Source organism: Camelus dromedarius, chromosome 1 (assembly GCF_036321535.1).
Source record: "Camelus dromedarius isolate mCamDro1 chromosome 1, mCamDro1.pat, whole genome shotgun sequence".
In the NCBI taxonomy this organism is placed as follows: Eukaryota; Metazoa; Chordata; class Mammalia; order Artiodactyla; family Camelidae; genus Camelus; species Camelus dromedarius.
Genome location: NC_087436.1, coordinates 14,654,035 through 14,672,481, shown reverse-complemented (window position 1 = coordinate 14,672,481; position 18,447 = coordinate 14,654,035). Strand labels below are relative to the sequence as shown.

General features: G+C 35.3%; 1 protein-coding gene across 7 annotated transcripts in view; it reads right to left on the bottom strand.

Annotated features, from left to right (window-relative positions):
- The window catches only part of FBXW7 (F-box and WD repeat domain containing 7), a 198,213-nt gene that overhangs the window by 68,484 nt on the left and 111,282 nt on the right, over nucleotides 1-18,447 (bottom strand). The gene's annotated exons all lie outside the window — the stretch shown is intronic.

Sequence of the window (18,447 nt, the reverse complement as noted above, 5' to 3'; positions counted from 1 at the left end):
AAATGCCCAAAGTGATCCCTTCCTAAACTCATAACCTACAAGAACAATGAGAAATAATAAATAATTGTTTGTTACAATCATAAAGCTTTGGGGTGATGGTTAGGTGACAGCAGATAACTGAAACATCTTACAAAACAAGGAGCACCAAAAACATGGGTTTACTGTTGCAATATGATACTACATCCTACTAGAATTTTAACTTCAAAATTTAATAAGAACGGCAAAGATAACAGGAAAACAATGGAAAAGATAATTTCTAGAATGAAAATTTAAATGAATAGGTATCTGGAGGGGCAAAAGCTTTGGTGTCAAATTCTCACCTTGATAATACCCATTAGAAATGAGGTGTTTAGCAAATCTCTAGCTATATTAATAGTAAACTTGACAAACTGCTATGTATTTCTTTGACTTGGATTTACATCCAAACTAGTTTGATATGTGACAAATAAAAGAAAAATCAACTTACTTTTGCATTTCCTACAATTATGCTTTTGTCTTTATTCTAAGCAAACTCAAAATAACTAGAGGAGCAGGCAGGTTAAACAAAAAACAGAGAGAGAGAGAGAGATCAGTTGTTTAAGGCCTGGAAAGCCCATTTAAAAGGTGCGATTGATTGTTGTCATATAAGCACATGGATGCAAGTAAGGCCACACAGTCCATCCACAATTGCAAAAGAAAGTGAAAAATCAGTATTTTATATGAACTCTCCAGATTTTTAAACCTTGGCAACAAATTTAAATGTGTTTTAAAAAATACTATGTAAGACACTAGTTTGCAATCTCTGCTCTGTTATTTTCTGGAGTAAAGAGGCATAAAAATGTAATAAAGATTAAATATAAGATTACTGATATCTGAATGATATAGAATAATAATTTTATCTTAAAAGTGTTAAACTTCTTTTTCTATACCAGTTAACAGAGTGAAATAATAAATAAGAAATAAACCAGAAAACCGAAACTGTAAGTGGTAAACATTACAGACGTACCTCAGCATATCTAATTTTGTCACTTATTAGACCCTAAGACAGATGGCAGCACACTGGTGAAGTACAAACAATTCACTCTTGACAATTAAATTCATAATGCAGACATACAAAACCAACATCTATAAAGCAAATGAGTACTCTTGGCACTTAGTTCCCAAATTCACCAGTATTTTCTTCGTACTTCCATTTTTCATTTGCACCTGATTTCAATAACTGGAAATTGCCATTTCAGACCAGAAACACAGGGGAAAAAAAGCATTTTCCACTTTGAAAGTAAAGCATCTGCTAAAGGCAATTGTTATTCTAAAGTACAGAAGCTACCTTTAATAGCATCAGAAAAGACCAAATGAACAGAAGGACATGGTACATTTCAATGAAATAAATCTTTTGGGGACCTCCCCCAACTAATCTTATACATTATTTTTAGCCCTGGTGATCTATGAAAATTGTCAGCATTCTTCTATTTACATTTCAGGTAATTAGAGGTTAAAGTTTACATGCAAGGTGCCACCCTGACAATTCTACATTAGATATATCTAGTAGCTTATACTAACATTTTACAAAATTTATTCACTAAAATACATCCCAAATAGAGATTATTTTAACCTGACTGAAACTATTCTTCTATTTGTAATGACTGCTTTTGTTTATTTATAATAATCTCTAAACTGTGAAAAACGTAGGCATTTTCTATAGTATCAAGTAGTAATTCTAGAATGTCTACAAAAGTACCAAAGAGAATCTGGTTCCAGCTATTCAAGAACACCCAAGTATCATTATAGAATAAACTAGCATAATAGAACAGAATTAGTCCTTCTGTGAGGACTCAAAGCCCCAAGACTACCAAATACACTTTTACGTTTTCTTTCAAATTCCTTCTACGCTCAATATTAACAACCAAAGGAAGAAAACAAAATAAAAACACTTGTCAGACAGCAAAAGCGCTTCACTGTTAGTACTAACAAAATTTATAATATCAAAGAGTTGGACTGCACGTTAAAAGTCACAGTAATTTAAACAAAAATCAGTGGATCGGTTTCAACTCACCTAAGAGAGATCATATCTCTGAAACTAAAAGTATTTTGCATAGCATTATTTAGCCTGGACTAGTTTGTTAAGCTAGCTTTAGCACAGTCTTGTGGCATTACAATAAAGCTTAAGAAATACAATAGCTAATACTTATTAAGGACTTACTATCTGCCAGTTACTTTCTAAGTACTTTACAAACACTATCTTATTGAATCCTCTCAATAACACTATATTATTATGATACTACTACCATCTTTAAAATAACTCTACAAGAGGGGTTAACAGTTTACCCAAGATTAAAGTGCCATGAAGTAACAGAGCTAGTATTTGAAAACTCCAGTCTGACTTCAGAGATCACAATCTCTACTTACCACAACTGATAAGCACTGGTGCGTTTGTTAGATGTTACCTTATTGAGGGCACAGTCTACTTCATCATGAAGCCCCATGTGAGAAATTCCTTTTATATTGTATTAGGAAAAGGTGTGTGTGTGTGTGTGTGTGTGTGTGTGTGTGTGTGTGTGTGCGTGTGCGTGCGTGTGTGTGACTGACACGTTTTCTCTTGAGAGGACTCAGCACTCTCTCCTCTTAATTTTATCACAAGGAAGCACAGAGACAAACTAATAGGCTACTGTTGTGCAAACTTTAGCCTCCATTAGAATCATGTGGGAGCGTGTTAAAAATATCCTGCCCTTAGAGATTTGGCTAAGTACTTCTGGAGTGTAACCCAGCAGCTTGCATTTTTAGTATGCATTCCAGATGGTTCTGATGGGTCACACTTTGAAGAATACTGGTGCAGGCCCTTATGAGTCGCTAACCAGTAACCTATTAACAGCTTACTCCAACTCATAATTCATTCCTTAACTCTTCTCATGGTCTTGTCTTCATAGTCTACTCCAGTATTTTTCCTGGTTCTGATTTCCATGTACACTTGATCGCTTTATTATATGTATTTCTCCCATATACAGCCCATCTCAAATTCCTTGTGAAAATTAGGATACAAATTTCTTTTAAATGCGGCTAATTCATCTGGCAGCTCAATGCCTAAAACCAGTATATAAATTCATAAAGAAAAAGTCCTTAGGTCCCTGCTAAGACACTTGATACGCTATGTATGTTGCACTTCCACTCCAACCGCCTCAACGCCCTTAATGGATGTGCACCGGGTGCAAACTGTTTTAATTCTGCAATGAGTGATGAACAGCTCACTCTTCTTCCATATATAGTGTCCACTGAAAATAGGTGGTCCATAGGTCAAACCAACCCACAGAAATGCTTTTGAAAAATGTATATGCCAACATGTAAAAAATTGAGAAATTATCACAGAAAAATATGGAACTCCAGTGAATTTTGAAAAATTGGAAAATACGGCAATGTCAGAATCACAGTTTTCACAGTCATCCCCTTTAGAGATGCTTTGGCTCCCTGGGTCTTATATTTAGTCTGTTTCACTCATTTAAATTACCTTTCTGGCCCCTATGCCTCTTGAATTTGTGTCTCCTATGAACTATGATGGGGGAATAAGTGAGGTTAAGAAGATTTTCTGGTTGAAAATCAGTTCAGCATAGTCAAGGAATCTCTGATGGAAATTAGTTATAATACAAGTACAGGTAAATGGTATTGTAGAAACACTTCTAGTATTCATACTAACCTGTTTTTCCCAAACCTTCTGACCTTTTAGGCAATCAAAGTGATCTTTTACCTTTGTAAATTACCACATACCATCAGTTCTCACTTGCCCTTCCCCCATTAACCTCTCTAAAATGCAATGCCCTTATAGTGGATGTATGCATGCATTCAACACAGCAATGTGCCTTAACACCTCACTCTCCTCACTCCCATAAAAGCTAGTATGAAACTGGCACATCTTAGAAGAAAAATGGCAATTCTTTCAGAGCTTAATAATATTGCTAAATTGAACCAAATTTTAACTTACAGTAAAGCTAATGTTTTCTCCAGATACATGTTAAAAATGCAAAACTTTAATGTCTTCAATCCATCGACTGCATCTAATATTTCTTCTTCTCAAGTAGGAAGAGGTTAGGTGTTTCTCACCATATCCAGATACCAATCTGTTTTTTTCCCCTTGTTTACGTTACTGACTAATTAACATTCACCAAATAAATTATGCTATTAATAGCTAATTTTACTACCTGAGCAAAAAGAACAGAATTTAAGCTCTGTATTTAATGACTTAAGCTAATGTTAATCTTTTAAAATACAGCAATAAGTATGGTTTTCAGAAAATGGTAGTGATCCAAAGGCTATACTTAAGCTGCTGAACTTCTTTTTAGAAGCCATCAAAGATAAATAGTAGCCCATAGGTCAAGTGTCGCTCAAAGTCAGTTTTTTTGGAGGCTGCACAATGTTTTTCTATTTCCTTTCTACTGAATGTTAGCACCTTTTAGGGAAGGCATGTGCCTTGTAGTTCATAAGAGCCTGAGCAATCTTACTGGCTCAATCATGACTTTGTTCACTCATTCACAGCACCTGTTTGGGACCTGTAGATTGTATTTCTCATTTTGTCATCCCAAGCAAGCAAAAGAAATTGAGGAAGAAGAGGTGTTTGCTCAAATATTCTTTAGTTCAGGATGTTCAGGCTATGCCCTGAAATATTACCTTCAATGTTAACAAAAGAGAAAATGTGAACAAGGGAGAGAGCCTCTTGGAGGGATCATTCTCTTCTCACATCTACGCTGAGGATGCCCAGAGCAACGAACAATGACAAGAGTTTTGTTTTTAATGCACTGATGTGCAGATACTTGAGAAATTTTCAAAAAGCTTACACATATTCCCAAAATACAGTAAGTTTGGGCGCATATGTACTTTTACCACAGGGCTCACTCTTTCTTCACCTTTTGTTGTTACTGCCGTTTAAAAATAGCAAAACAAATATATGCTAGTTGAGGGTTAAAAAAAAGACAATCCTAGGTATCTCACGTATTACATGACACTGTACATAACTACTCCAAATATTAATTTCTAATTCTAAACAAGAAATAGTGTACTAGAACACAAAGTAGAAGAGAGAACAGTACTTACTAAACATATTTAAATACATTAAAAGCAGCTCTTTCATCAACAGCAATAAGGTGCTGTATGGCCCTCTAGTGTTCAATAAAGAAACAGATGAATTCTTAATGGTGTTTCATATTAAAAAAAAAAAAAACTTCCTCTGATTTACTAAGTACGCTAAACATATTCATGTATGACTTCCACACAGACCCAAATGTGTTGTATCATCTCTGGATTTACTTCTGTGTTTTCTTTTGAACTGCTATCCATGTTTAGAGTATCCACTGAAAGAATTATGAAATGTCCTTAAAGACTTACCATTAAAAAGAAAATCTCAATCCTAAATGGAAAAGAAATAGCATTTCTCAGTTAAAACTAAACAGTATTGAATTTTCAAATAATAAACAAAAATAATAGTGCCATGATACAAATTAGGTAGGCATTTAAAATGCAACTAATCTAAATTCGCAAATCATATTTTCTTTTATCTGTGTTCTATTTCTATAATTCATCCAACTTGGTTTTTCCCTTTATCATAATTTATAGATAATAGACATTCATTACAGCAACCAAAGCAATGAAATACATGAAAATTGTATCCCCCAGAAGAAAGGTCAAAGATGAGACTGAGATTTTTGGGACAAGAGTCAAAGTAAAAAAGTAGACTCACAAGCAAATTAAGATTGTAATCACTGGTGAAAAGGTTTAAAAATTGATCATTACTTTTTATTCCATAAAAGTTGATTATCACTGTCTAAATAAACTTGATGAAACACTAATTTCAAAATGGACCTAAGTTTATTACAGGTTTTTAAAACATGTATTTATATTTATTGTTTATATATTGGAGCTTTGGAGAGGGAAGGCAAGGACTGGTATAAGCAAGATCTAAAGTATATCCCCCGGCCCTGTCATTCACTTCCTATAACCTTAAGCATATAATATTTCTGAGTTAAAACTTCAGAAACCACAGGGAAGATCTGAAGCTTTTGTACTTGGCATCAAGATCAGTCCCCCAAATGTCAAGGTAGTAAGTTGACTCCAGCATGGAAACTCTACAAATGAACCCTCAAAGTACCATTTAGCCGTCAGTAAATTATTAGAAACAGGTAGGATAAAAAGAAAATTTAAACAAATTTGCCCAATATAAACCCATATAGATATCTGGAATAAATTCAGTCAGTCACCTAGAAAGGCTCTATACTTACTTCTAAAAATTCTGCCACTATTCAAAAAAGTTATGACTCCTCATTTTCATTTCTTTACAGCCTCCCAAAATCTTATCTATCCTTTAGGTCCCAGCCTAGTTTTCACTTCCTCACTGAAGATACCACTGATTTAATTATTTGAATGTGGATATAAATGCCTTGAGAACTACAAACTGGGAATGACTGTGAATCTGCTGGAAGATAGAATTTTGATACAAAACAATCTTAGTAAAGAAGAACTTGGTAAAGAAGGAGCCAAAAGGTAAACTTAGCGAGGATGGAGGCACAATGGCAAGTAACAACAGAAAATCTAATAGGGACCAATTAAAAATCTTGTACTTAGGTTCAAAAATCTATAAGCATTTACATTAAGTGGAACAGGAATTAAGCCAGGCTGTGTTTGTAAAAAATACATAAGATTTTGTTTTCTGGAAATCGAATTCAATTTTTTAAGCATTTTCTGCACGCAAAGTACAAGGTCCTGTAAGACACAGCACAATCTTAGAGAATCTACAATCTAATGAATCAATAATCTAGAGAATCAGCAATCTAAATATACATGAATTAAAAAAAAAAAAACCAAAGCTGTCTATAACTATCACAAAATACATCAAAAACTAAGACCTAGTGGAGATACAGAATTTTGCTCAGAGTTCTATGAAATATCCTTAAAGCAGGTGAGATTTGAAAAAGATCTTAGAAAGAAACATAGAAATCTGAAGGAGGCTATAGGATGAGGAAGACATTTAAAAGATAAGGAAAAAGGTATCAAAGATAAGGTACAAAGGTATCAAAGTAGCCTGAATTCCTCTATGCTCAGAAATGTCAAACAAATTGCTGCTGCTGAGGTACAGAGTAGGACAGAAACAAGCTGAAGGAAATAAGATCAGGAACAAGGCAAGGATGTCTTGTCTCACTAATTTCAATATTGTACTGGGAATCCTAGCTAACGCAGTAAGGCAAGAAAAGAAAATAAAGAACATGTACATTAGGAAGAAATAATTTAGTCACATATGACACGATCATCTATGAAGAAAATCAGAAAGAATCAACAACAAAAACAACAAAAAAAAATTCTGGAACTAATAAGCGACTATAGCAAGGATACAGGATAAAAGGTTAATACACAAAGGTCAACCACCTTCCTATATATCAGCAATGAACGAGTGAATTTGAAATTAAAAACATGTTATCCTTTACAATAGCACCCCCTCAAATGAAACACCTAGGCATAAATCTAACAAAATAAGCACAAGATCTGTATGAGGAAAACTGCAAGACTCTGATGAAAGATAAAGAACTAACTAAATGGAGAGATAGAGAGTCCATGTTCTTAGATATGAAGACTTATTATTGTCAAGATGTCAGTTTTTCACCATCTGATGTGATTCAATGCAATCCCAACTAAAATCCAAGAAAGTAATTTTGTGGATACTGATAAGCTGATTCTAAAGTTTATATGGAGAGACAAAAGACCCAGAATACTCAATTCAATATTGAAAGAAAAGACCAAAGTCAGAGGACTGACACCATTCAACTTCAAGGATTAATATAAAGCTACCATAATCAAGACAGTGTGGTACTGGTAAACAAATAGACAAATGGATCAAAAGAACAAAATGTCCTCATTTTCCTTTCCAAACTTGTTTTATTGATAATGTGCAAGCATTTCTCAGCAATAAGTAGGTCTTGTAGCTTGTAATAATGAGCTTATCACCATTTAGGTTTACCTCATCACGTTGGAAGGAATCTCTCACTGATCACAAGAACAAAGATGCAAATCTTGACACGGGAAAAAGAAACCCAGTAAAGTAAATGAATAAGAAAAAATATGCAAGAGCAACACTGGATAAATCCCTGCCTTGCTGATGACCATGTCATCTTACATGGACATAACGAGGTCAATAAAAATGATCACATCATATGTTTGCACAGCCTTTTAAAACTTGCAAAGCATTTCACATTCATTACCTCATTTAAACTCTACACAACCATTTGCAATAAGAACAGGTACCATATTCCTAGTTTAATGATGAAGAAATGAGCTCAAGGAGATGGTGAGAGAGAGCAGATAGGACTTCTTACCTCCTATTCTTTTCAGCACACAACTCTGCCTAATGTTACATACCCAACCTATACACCAGGGTTGTAATCAACAGAGAAAAGCTATCCAACAATGAATTTCATAGGTTACCCTATAAAAGTAGAGAAAGATGTTGTGGATACAAAAAAAAAAAAAAAATTTACAAAATAAAGGGCCCAGAAACAGACCTACATAAATATCTTTGACAAAGGAGCAAAGGCAATACAATGAAACAGTCTGTCTATTCAACAAATGGAGCTGAACAACCAGACATGCACATGCCAAAATTAACTCAAAATGTATCATAGACCTAAATGTAAAACACAAAACTATAAAACTCCTAGAAGATAATATAGAAGAAAACGTAGATGACCTTGGACATGCTGAAGACTTACAACAATGAAATGCCACTACACGTCTATTAGAATTGCCAAAATCCAAAACATTAACAATATCAAATGCTGGCAACAGAACTCTCTCATTCATTGCTGGTGGGAATGCAAATGGTACAGTCACTCTGGAAGACAGTTTGGCAATTTCTTACAAAATTAAAATATCCTTACCATACGACCCAGCAATCATGCTCATTGGTATTTAACCAAAGGAGTTGAAAATGCCTACAACAAAACCTGCACATGGATGTTACAAGAAGCAGGAATGCAAAACAGTCTACACACTGACCCTAGCTATGCAAACTATGTCTCCATGTGGTCAAGGTCTGGCAAGTCGTATGTAAAAATTTATTCAGTAATTATTTACTGACAAATTATTAGGTATTGGGATGTCTTATACATGATAAGCACTATCAGGCAAGATAAATAAGAAATCAAAGGGTGTGAATAGGAGGGAGACAGAAAAACAATTTTAATACAATATGAGTCATAATAAAGATACTATGGGAGTAGAGATTAAGATGGGGCAACTTTTGGAGAGGGGGCACAAAAACAGGTGTTAGGTGGCTTTACGGATAATTCTATTGCCCACTTCCTCCCCAAATTACTGTTTCACTGAATTTTCAAATTTTAACAAATTTTAACTTGGACCCAGGACAAGTTCTAGGTTCACATTCCTAGCCCCACTACTTACCGGATGACTGACCACTCATGAATTACTTAACTTCTCTCCACTTGTTTCTCATCTCTGACATGGAGATAAAAATTAGAACCTACATAACAGGACTGTTAAGATTAAATGAGGTTATATATGTAAATTATTTAGCACAGTGTTCTAGCACATAGTAAATAGTGCTCAATAAATGGTTTAGTAGTAGTAGTAGCATTATTATTAATGCTGTTCTCCACTGCACTGATGAGATTCAGAGTAAGAACAGGTAATAGTCTGGCTCTACTGCACCAAGCAGCACCACCGTTGACTACAGGACACAACACTTCAAGATCAATTTGTCCAGAGAAGGGCAACCAGGATGGTGATCCTGGAAAACACACTGAAGGCATGAAGTCTGGAGAAAAGATTACGGATGAACATGACAGCAGTCTTCTCCTGTAAGGAAAGGCTATCACTGCTCTACATGGAAGAGCAAGGACCAAAGAAGAATAATAGATGTCAACATGAAGAACTGTCTAAAAATATAATGCTGCTTCACACTGTAGTATGCCCTAGTGATGACTTCATTTTCAAGCTTGAGTCTCTTGATAAAGCAGGTTTGGACTTGGTGATCTCAAAGGTCCCCTTCGGAGTCTATCTCAGGAGACTTAAAATTAGGATGGAAAACCTAAGCAGTTTAAATATATTAATTAGTTTGAAGAAATGAGAGGTTGGGAATAGGGAAGGGGAGGGAGAGCACTGGTGACTTCCTGGTAAAGCACTTTAGAATTATACTTTAAAAGACAGACTCTGAAATTGCTCACAGAATGATTTTTAAATGAAAGACACTCGTGTTTTAGGGAGAGCCAAAAGTGCTGTCAAGGCTACTCTTAAGTAACTCTCTAAAGAAACCACATATTAAATAAATGTCTTAAAAACAAAGACACCACCATGCTAACTACTGCTCTTCTAATAATGTGGTTAAGTTGACCTTAGAGAATTGCTAGGATGGCACCTGAGTCATGGAGATGTGAGGAATTGGCTACACATTGAACTGTTAAAGGCTGCATTGCTTTCTTCCACTATGCTCAGCTGCATGTTCACGAAGAGATCATTATATAATGCCCTTCCTTGTGAAAGGTGTCTTTTTATCCAGTCTTCCACTGAGTATTATACATTGTGAAAGTTATCAAAAGACTAAGTATGTCAGAATTAGTTTCTAGTAGATACAGTTTTTTTTTTTCTAATAAGTAACAGTAATATATACCTGTTGTAACAAGCTTGGGAAATTGTGAAAAGCATGTAAGAAAAAAATAAAAATAATTCAACCACATTCAGAGGTAACTCCTAACATTTGGTTTCTTTCTGATCTTTTCTCATGCATATATATGGGGGAGGGAATTATTGTAAGTTTATTTCATAGTCAGGATCACATTTATATTTTTAGTAAATATTGTATTTGTAAGCTTTACCTATTATTAAATTTCCTTTAAAATATGATTTTTAATGACTGTATGAGTTGCCTTCAATTGATTTCTGTATCTTAGCAACATGGTTCTTAAATTGTGGTTTTTAACTTCTCCTCAGGGGAATTTTACTCTCAAACTGCTATGTTATTATAATATTCCTCAATGTAATCATCTTTATATTGAAAATCTGAGTTTTAAACTGAACTTAAATGGCATGCCTATTTATAATTTATAGTCCAGCTTGGGTACATCTTATAAGGTGAAATGAGAATCGCTCACACTACAATTTGTGAAATTTCAACTTTCAACCTGAATCAGCACTAGAGACAAATATATCAAATTTCTACTGTTCAGAAAAGGTAAAAGAATTAAACGTCAACAAGACAAAACTTACCCCCAAAGTCACAAGATAATACCAAATGAACTGCACAACGTAGAGAACCAACAATGGGTTCAAGGAATTGAATCTTCTAATTCTAGGAAGCTGTAAAGATAGAGATGGAATTTGGCCTGGATTTTGAAGGATCTGCCTGGCGGGGGGAGGATTTATTAAAAGGAAGTGGAGGAATGGAGATAGAATCAGCTAAAACGAAACTGGTAAGACAATAACAGACTTCAAATGTCCACCTATGGAATTTGGCTTCATCAGTGGGAAATGGGGCACTCGATATTTATATTGAGGTTACTGAACTAAAAATTCAGTTTAAAAAATTCATCCAATCATTCATACTGCCAACACACTGTCCAGGACATGGCATTACAGCCTATTGAAACAGAAACCTAAGCAAAGATGCCCTTTAATTTTTAAACACTGACTCTCCAATTTTTATCTCACAAGTGCCTGAGGGTAAGAAAACTGAAGATCAAGAGTTCTCATCTGTTAAACTCTTTCAGCAGACCCATAGGCTTGGATAAAGAAAAGGTCAAACCATTTTCCCACCAAATGACGAGAAGACCAGAATACTAAGAGACTAGAAAATCTAAAAGGAAAATAAAAAATTGGTAGGAAGAAAGGAAAGGTAGTTTTAGTTTTCAGTGGACTGCTCAGGTGACAATGTCCAATAGATAGACAGAAATGCAGGACTGAGGTTTGGGTGAATGACAGGAGCTGGATACATAATTTTGGAGTCACCTACCAAAGTGAAAAGAGAACCCACCATGATATCTCCTTTATCTTCTCCATAGCATCTTCTCTATCACCAGCAAAAACAACATTAATAAAGAGCAGTTCATTTTAATTATCTACATATGAAGCGACTGCCTCAGGAACATTTTGAGTATAACTATTTGTGGTATTTGTGGGTATTTCAGAGAAGTTTATCATCTGTGTAAAGTACAAATCAATGGAACACTATAAAACATTTTGAAATCCAACATTCTATGGGAAGATTTTTTTTGGTCTATAATTAAAATCCATAATTAAAATAATTTTTAATTATTTGCAGTGAATAGGATATAGATTTAAACATGACCAACATTTAGAGCTATTATGGTTTAAAATAATGTTAGTAAGTATTTTTTAAACTGCACTAATAGGAATTAATTAGAAATTGACCATATACTAAAGTTCATTTTGACATCCAATTATAAAATTCACAAAGCATTTAAGTATACAGATGTTTCTGAAGAAGAAAATTTAAAGAAACTGACAAAATCTAATGGAAGGAAATGGTACATACATATCAAGTAGGAAGATCTGTACATAGCATCCCCTTGGAGATGTGTTATATTTTAATTTTTATTAGAAATGGGCCCAGCTTATTACCATATGTCCCGATCCTCCTGCACACTCTTTTAAAAGTATTTATCTATTTCTCCATTAATATCTTTTTCCACTAGAGGGAGATATGACTGAACATTAACAGTCATAAAAAGTATATACACTGATATCTTCTGTGGGAAATGAAGTGTATTGCGTGAGATGAGGGATGAGGGACAGGAGACAGACAGACAAAATGAGGTCACAGGCTTACACCTGTAAACTACCCACGTGTCCCAGGCACAACACTACTTGCTTTACATACATTATTTTACTTAGTCCTTACAAAAACCCAGTGAAGTAGGTATTACAGTCTTATTTTACAGATAGAACAGATCAATTAGATTACATATGTATGGTCATAAAATGAGTGGCAAAATCAGAACTCAAGCTCAAGTTTGAAAAGCTCTTCACTCTGTTAGCGGAGAATTCATCTCCTCCAGTGTGTCCTCTTCCCTCCACTTTCACTCTCCTCTCTCCACATGCTTAAAATTGAGTTAAACTGGGCTGAGTGAATTTTCTAGTTTGTCCTCCTTCACAAATGTAGGGGACACGGCTACCTGTTGGGTTATGTGTCCTAGTGGATTTAATTCAAGATGACTGATGCCTTATACAGCACTTTATGCTCTCTGGACATCTCTACACTGAACAGAGTTCAAATCTAAATTCTTTCTCTTACAGGAACAAGACAAGGCCAGGGGCTTCCTGACATGGCCATCACTCTCTAGAACTTAAACTAAATACAACAGAATTTAGAGCCTGATTAGATTGCAGATGTTACCCGCATGGTCCTGAAGAGTTTCCCAGTAGCTCTGGCTCAAGAGAGTAGTTGGTGGATGGTGGACTAGAAACAAAACTGTAATTTTGATTCCCTGATTGGCAAGTGATTCTTGTACCTACTTCCTCTATTGTTTGGAAGCGAGAGACAAGAAGAAGTTTCAGGCCTCTAGACACTAGACACTAGACATACTGCTTCTTTGACTATGTATTTGTATATGTATATTTTTTTTCTAAATATATTTCTTATTTGAGGCAAAAAAGATTTTTTAAAAACTGCTTAGTTACCAAGAGATATCTAACAATCAGGATGGGAAAAAATACACTAATTTGAAGTAAAGAATGAAGTTATGTGAGAACAAATAGAAGACACTAATGACTGATATGGAAGAAACAGAGATCAGTGCTCAAATGTGGTTCTCTTCAGGAGAAGATCAGGAGGATACAAGACCTGGCCTAATGGTAATCTCATCTGCTTTTCATTTTAGTAGAAAATGAGCTGATATTCTACATTAAACATGGAAAAGGAGCCTTTAGCATGGGCTGGGCATCTCTTCAGAAAACAAGATATTTTTGTCCTTAATTATGATAAGACTGTTGACATAGGGTGTAAAAACTGAAGAGATGGGCATTCCTATCTGGGGAAGCAAGTTGACTTTAGAATTTGCAAAGATTGAGCCAAATTTACAGAAATAGCTAGCACACAATTCCTAATTAAGAAACACATTTGATGGACTCCAGAGAGAGCGGTATCTGTTATCCTGTCTCAAATTTCATTGTCATTTCTTCCTGTTACAACTTTAGCCTTGAGTCCTTGTAACTTCAGTATTCATTAAATACTACAAAGGAAAGCACTTAACTGAGCTCTCTGCACTTTCTAAAGGATAGCTCTGTTGATTTCAAACGTGGTATGGTATTAGAAAGTCACCACACTCCAGAGTCTAGAACGTAAATAGACTTGCATTTCTATTGAAAATCTTGTTTGGTGATGTTTCTACTATAGGGGGCAGCATAGCACATGGAAAGAAGAGGGCTGTTTTGAAATTAGGCAGATCTGGCTTAAAATCTCTTCCCACTTACAGTGTGATATTGGGGTGAATCATTTGGCCTGTCTGCAACCTCTGCTTACTTAACCGTCATGGGAACTTGCAAAGAGTATGGACTTAATAAACACCAATTCTTGACCGGCATGACCCTTGACTTTTAACATTAAGAAAGTCTGGAATTTCTACTGTATATTATTGCCATAGGCTCCCATTAGAATAAATCTTTGGTGACTATAGGGAAAAAAGATTGTCCTAAGAGTTTTGATAGTCTCCAATATGCTTTCAAAAAAAAAAAGACCAATGCAATGAAGGACCAAAAATGGTTTTTCTCCTTAATACCATAGTTTCATAAACAGCATGTTCAGTAATGACAAATAAGTAAGTCTAGCTGTCCAAAGGGTATGTTTAAGAAACTACCAAAAAAATTTTTTTTGAAAGGTGTGCTGGGTAAGATGTAGAAGGTTAACCCTACATTAATATAAAAAAATGGGATTCTGAAAATAAATTATTATACCTCTACTCTTCTCAAAAGTCACAGTTTAAGAGGACTTGAAAGAAATTGTGGCTTAGGGTAATGTCTGTAGAAGTGTCTTATGTATTAAGAATTTAAAGTGTCTTATGTTTATGATAATCAATAATTTAAAGCTGCTCCAAAATAAACTTTGAAATAGTGAAAGCTTTCCCCCTATTTACTGTATTTAAAAGATTCATAAACATGGGTGACTAACATTTTCTTTTAAAGTAACACAGTAATATGTGATGCTTTCAAAATGTTGTTGAAAAATAAAGTATTAGAATAATCTAGAAGAAGCGTTTCAAGAATGGACAAAAAGGAAAATGGGCCAACTTCATATTGACATTCTACTTTGCAGAAGGGCATCTCTGCCTTGGCAATCAAATAGTTTTATATTCGTCTTGCCATATTTATAAAAGCAAATGACCTCCAAATAAAGAGCATAGCAACAGCACGTACACGTGTACACACACACATACACACCACACACACACACACACACACACACACACACACACACACAAATGTATCTATCCCTGCTGTTGTTAGTACTCAGTCCACTCCTGTGGCCTTGTATACAGAGAGCTATAATTTATATCCACAACTTAAGAGTGACTAGGGAAAACAGATTTAAATTCAATACACTTTGTTTTTAAGGAGGTAGCTATCCACACAGACATACCTAAAAGTACTATTTATGATTTCATCTTGAAGGGAAGGGAAAGATAAAGCACCCATCAAATCTGTATACTGGAAGTTTTCCTCCTGAACATTATGATGGCTTCTCCTTTGGGAAAATGATATGATTCGTCTAGCTGGCTTTCTTGTTTTTAATTTAAAATGCAGCAAAACTCACTGATAGATTTGCATTCTTCAGAAAAGCTGAGATCTGATTAATCTTCTTTCTTAAATAAGATAATGCAATTAAATCCTAAACCCCTATTCCTCCAACTGAACCCTCAGAAAAAAGAGGACAGACATAAACTCACTCTTCCGATACAACCTTGAGGGAGAGGGATCAAGAGATCAGAAGGCAGGAGCTGGGCACACTGCACTGTAATTGCTCTGAGCCTCATCCCCAAAGCAGGGCTGCAGCTGCCAGTGTTAGTCATTCCGACTCTGGCTGAGGGCCAAAGCACCACTTCCACACCTTGAGACAAGGGTGGTAAAAGGGATGAAAACCACTGCTTGAGGCCAATTCCTTCTTAGACCAACCAACTAAATAAAATCTGAACTTGCAGACAGGCTAGGGAAATTAGGGATAAGTATGTTTTAGAAAAAGTTTAAGTTTCATAAGCTGAAGCAAAAGTGACATAGCACTGCAAGTATTAAGCCAAGCGTCTAAGATACTTCATTCTAGGTCAAGTTAGGTTACAGAGGATGATGTTAAATCTGTTTTTATGCTTTCTATGGGCTAAACAAATGATTCACTGTAAAATTTAAAAATAAGCAAATAAGAGTAAGAGTATAAACCACCACAGATTATTATTTATTTGAATGTCTGTAAAATAAGTAAGATATTACTTGAGTTAAAATGCTCCTTCCCAAAGAATTGTTTAACTCATAGTCTACTCTACACGGATATTCATGATTTTTATCTAATTTTTAAATGATAAAGAACCAGAAAGCACACAAACATAAAGATCTATGAGCATAGAAGCCTGAGGGGGAAAAAGGGACAGAAATTGTGCTACATACCTCATTCATTCTGAGTATAATTCTTTTTACTTTCTCTCCTCTTTAGACAGAACATTAGACAGCAATGCTGCCCAAAATATTGATTAAGATAAATTCTAACTCCAGCAAAATGCACATGATGGTCTTATTGAATTTCCTGTAACTTCAATAGCACCAAAAACAGAGAAAATAAAATTCAATGCAGAGAAGTCAGCACTTACTTAAGAGCTAGTCAACAAGACCAAGGTATGTAAAGAAAAAACTCTTTGTGTATTTATGTGTGTGTGTGTGTTCATATTCTTTACAACTTAATTTTTTTTATTGTGGAAAACTTTAAACATTAAAAACTACACAGATTATACCCATGAACCCCCATGATCCTACAACCCAGCTTCAACAATTAGCAACTCATGGCCAATCTATACCCTACTTCCTTTTTCCCCGTTCAGTATTATTTTGAAGCAAAGCCCAGACACTGTATTACTTCATTTGGACTATACTTTGATGAGGGAAAGGGAATACAATAAAAGACTGGGTAGTGAGAGAAATGCTACTTCCTTCTCTCCACAATCCCTGCCCCTTATCATGACCACAATTTTAAGTAACATATCCAGGAACGCTCCAAGGAAAGAAGCCCATACGCCTCCCCAAAGAATTAGCACTGCAATTCCAAATTTACTGCAGCTTCCCAGTCACTCCGCCTTCCAGCTCAGACAGCACCTCCCTCCCTAACCAGCAAAGATAATTCAGGGAAGCAGTGATAGTATGTGATAGTGACAGTGTACCCAGTCCTTAACTCCGGCATGGCCTCCAAGGACTGCACAAAATGGAATTGCTTTTCTCAGCAACAGGCTAGTCACCACGTCTCTGAATTGATAGGCCTCCTCCAGTTCAGACAGGAGTCTAACTGTCTACCTTTTAAATCATATCTATGGCTAACTCATGGGCTACCACTAGCTAAATGAGACAAGGAGGCAGACACAACAGAGCTGTTTCCCAGGATGGGAAAGGGAAAGGAACACTGCAGGCGAGGGAAGCAGTGGCAGAAACCCGACAGAAAGCTGGGACTCTTTGATAATGTAAAGTGCATCTTTACATTATCTCCTACTTCTCACAGTCAAATACCAACCAAAATGGTGTGGTTACCCTACAGTAAATACTCCGATCGCCTGGAGAAGTAAATGGAGTGTTCCAGTAAAATGGAGTCAGAAAAGAACCCCAATTCCTCCAATGCTCCTAAATGTTTTAATTTTAATAACATAACTAGAAGAAAACAAGCAGTGAAGATAGCACCATACATTTCTGCTGTTTTATAATGTAGGAAAAGTGTTTCACAATCTTAAATATGTCACCATCTAGTGCTTTAACTTTTAAAAATACCTACTTAGATTTCTCCAACAACCAAATACTAATATTCAGGCTGTAATTTCTTCTTGTTTACATAACAAAGAGAAAACTGCTCACGAAGGATACACGTTAATCATCATAAGAAAACTAATTCGAGGTAACTCCCAGTAACCTGTACCTTGGAGTAACACCTGTGAATACAAAGCCCACCAGACCAGCTGCACTTTGTAAATAAGAAAAGATTCTTCACTACTTGATTCACACAAATCATGTTTCACTCCAACCCCTTCCACTGCACACAACCTACTAACCCCGCTGCAGGGACAAAATTTACAATGAAATTTGACATTAATGATTTTTCATAGCAATAGAATCAAATACCTTCTCTCCATTTGTAATAACATCCCATTATTGGTATTTCTATTTCTAATTTTTTCTAATACTCCCTATAAAACAAAAATCAGTTCATTTTATTACTACACATCTGAAGATTAA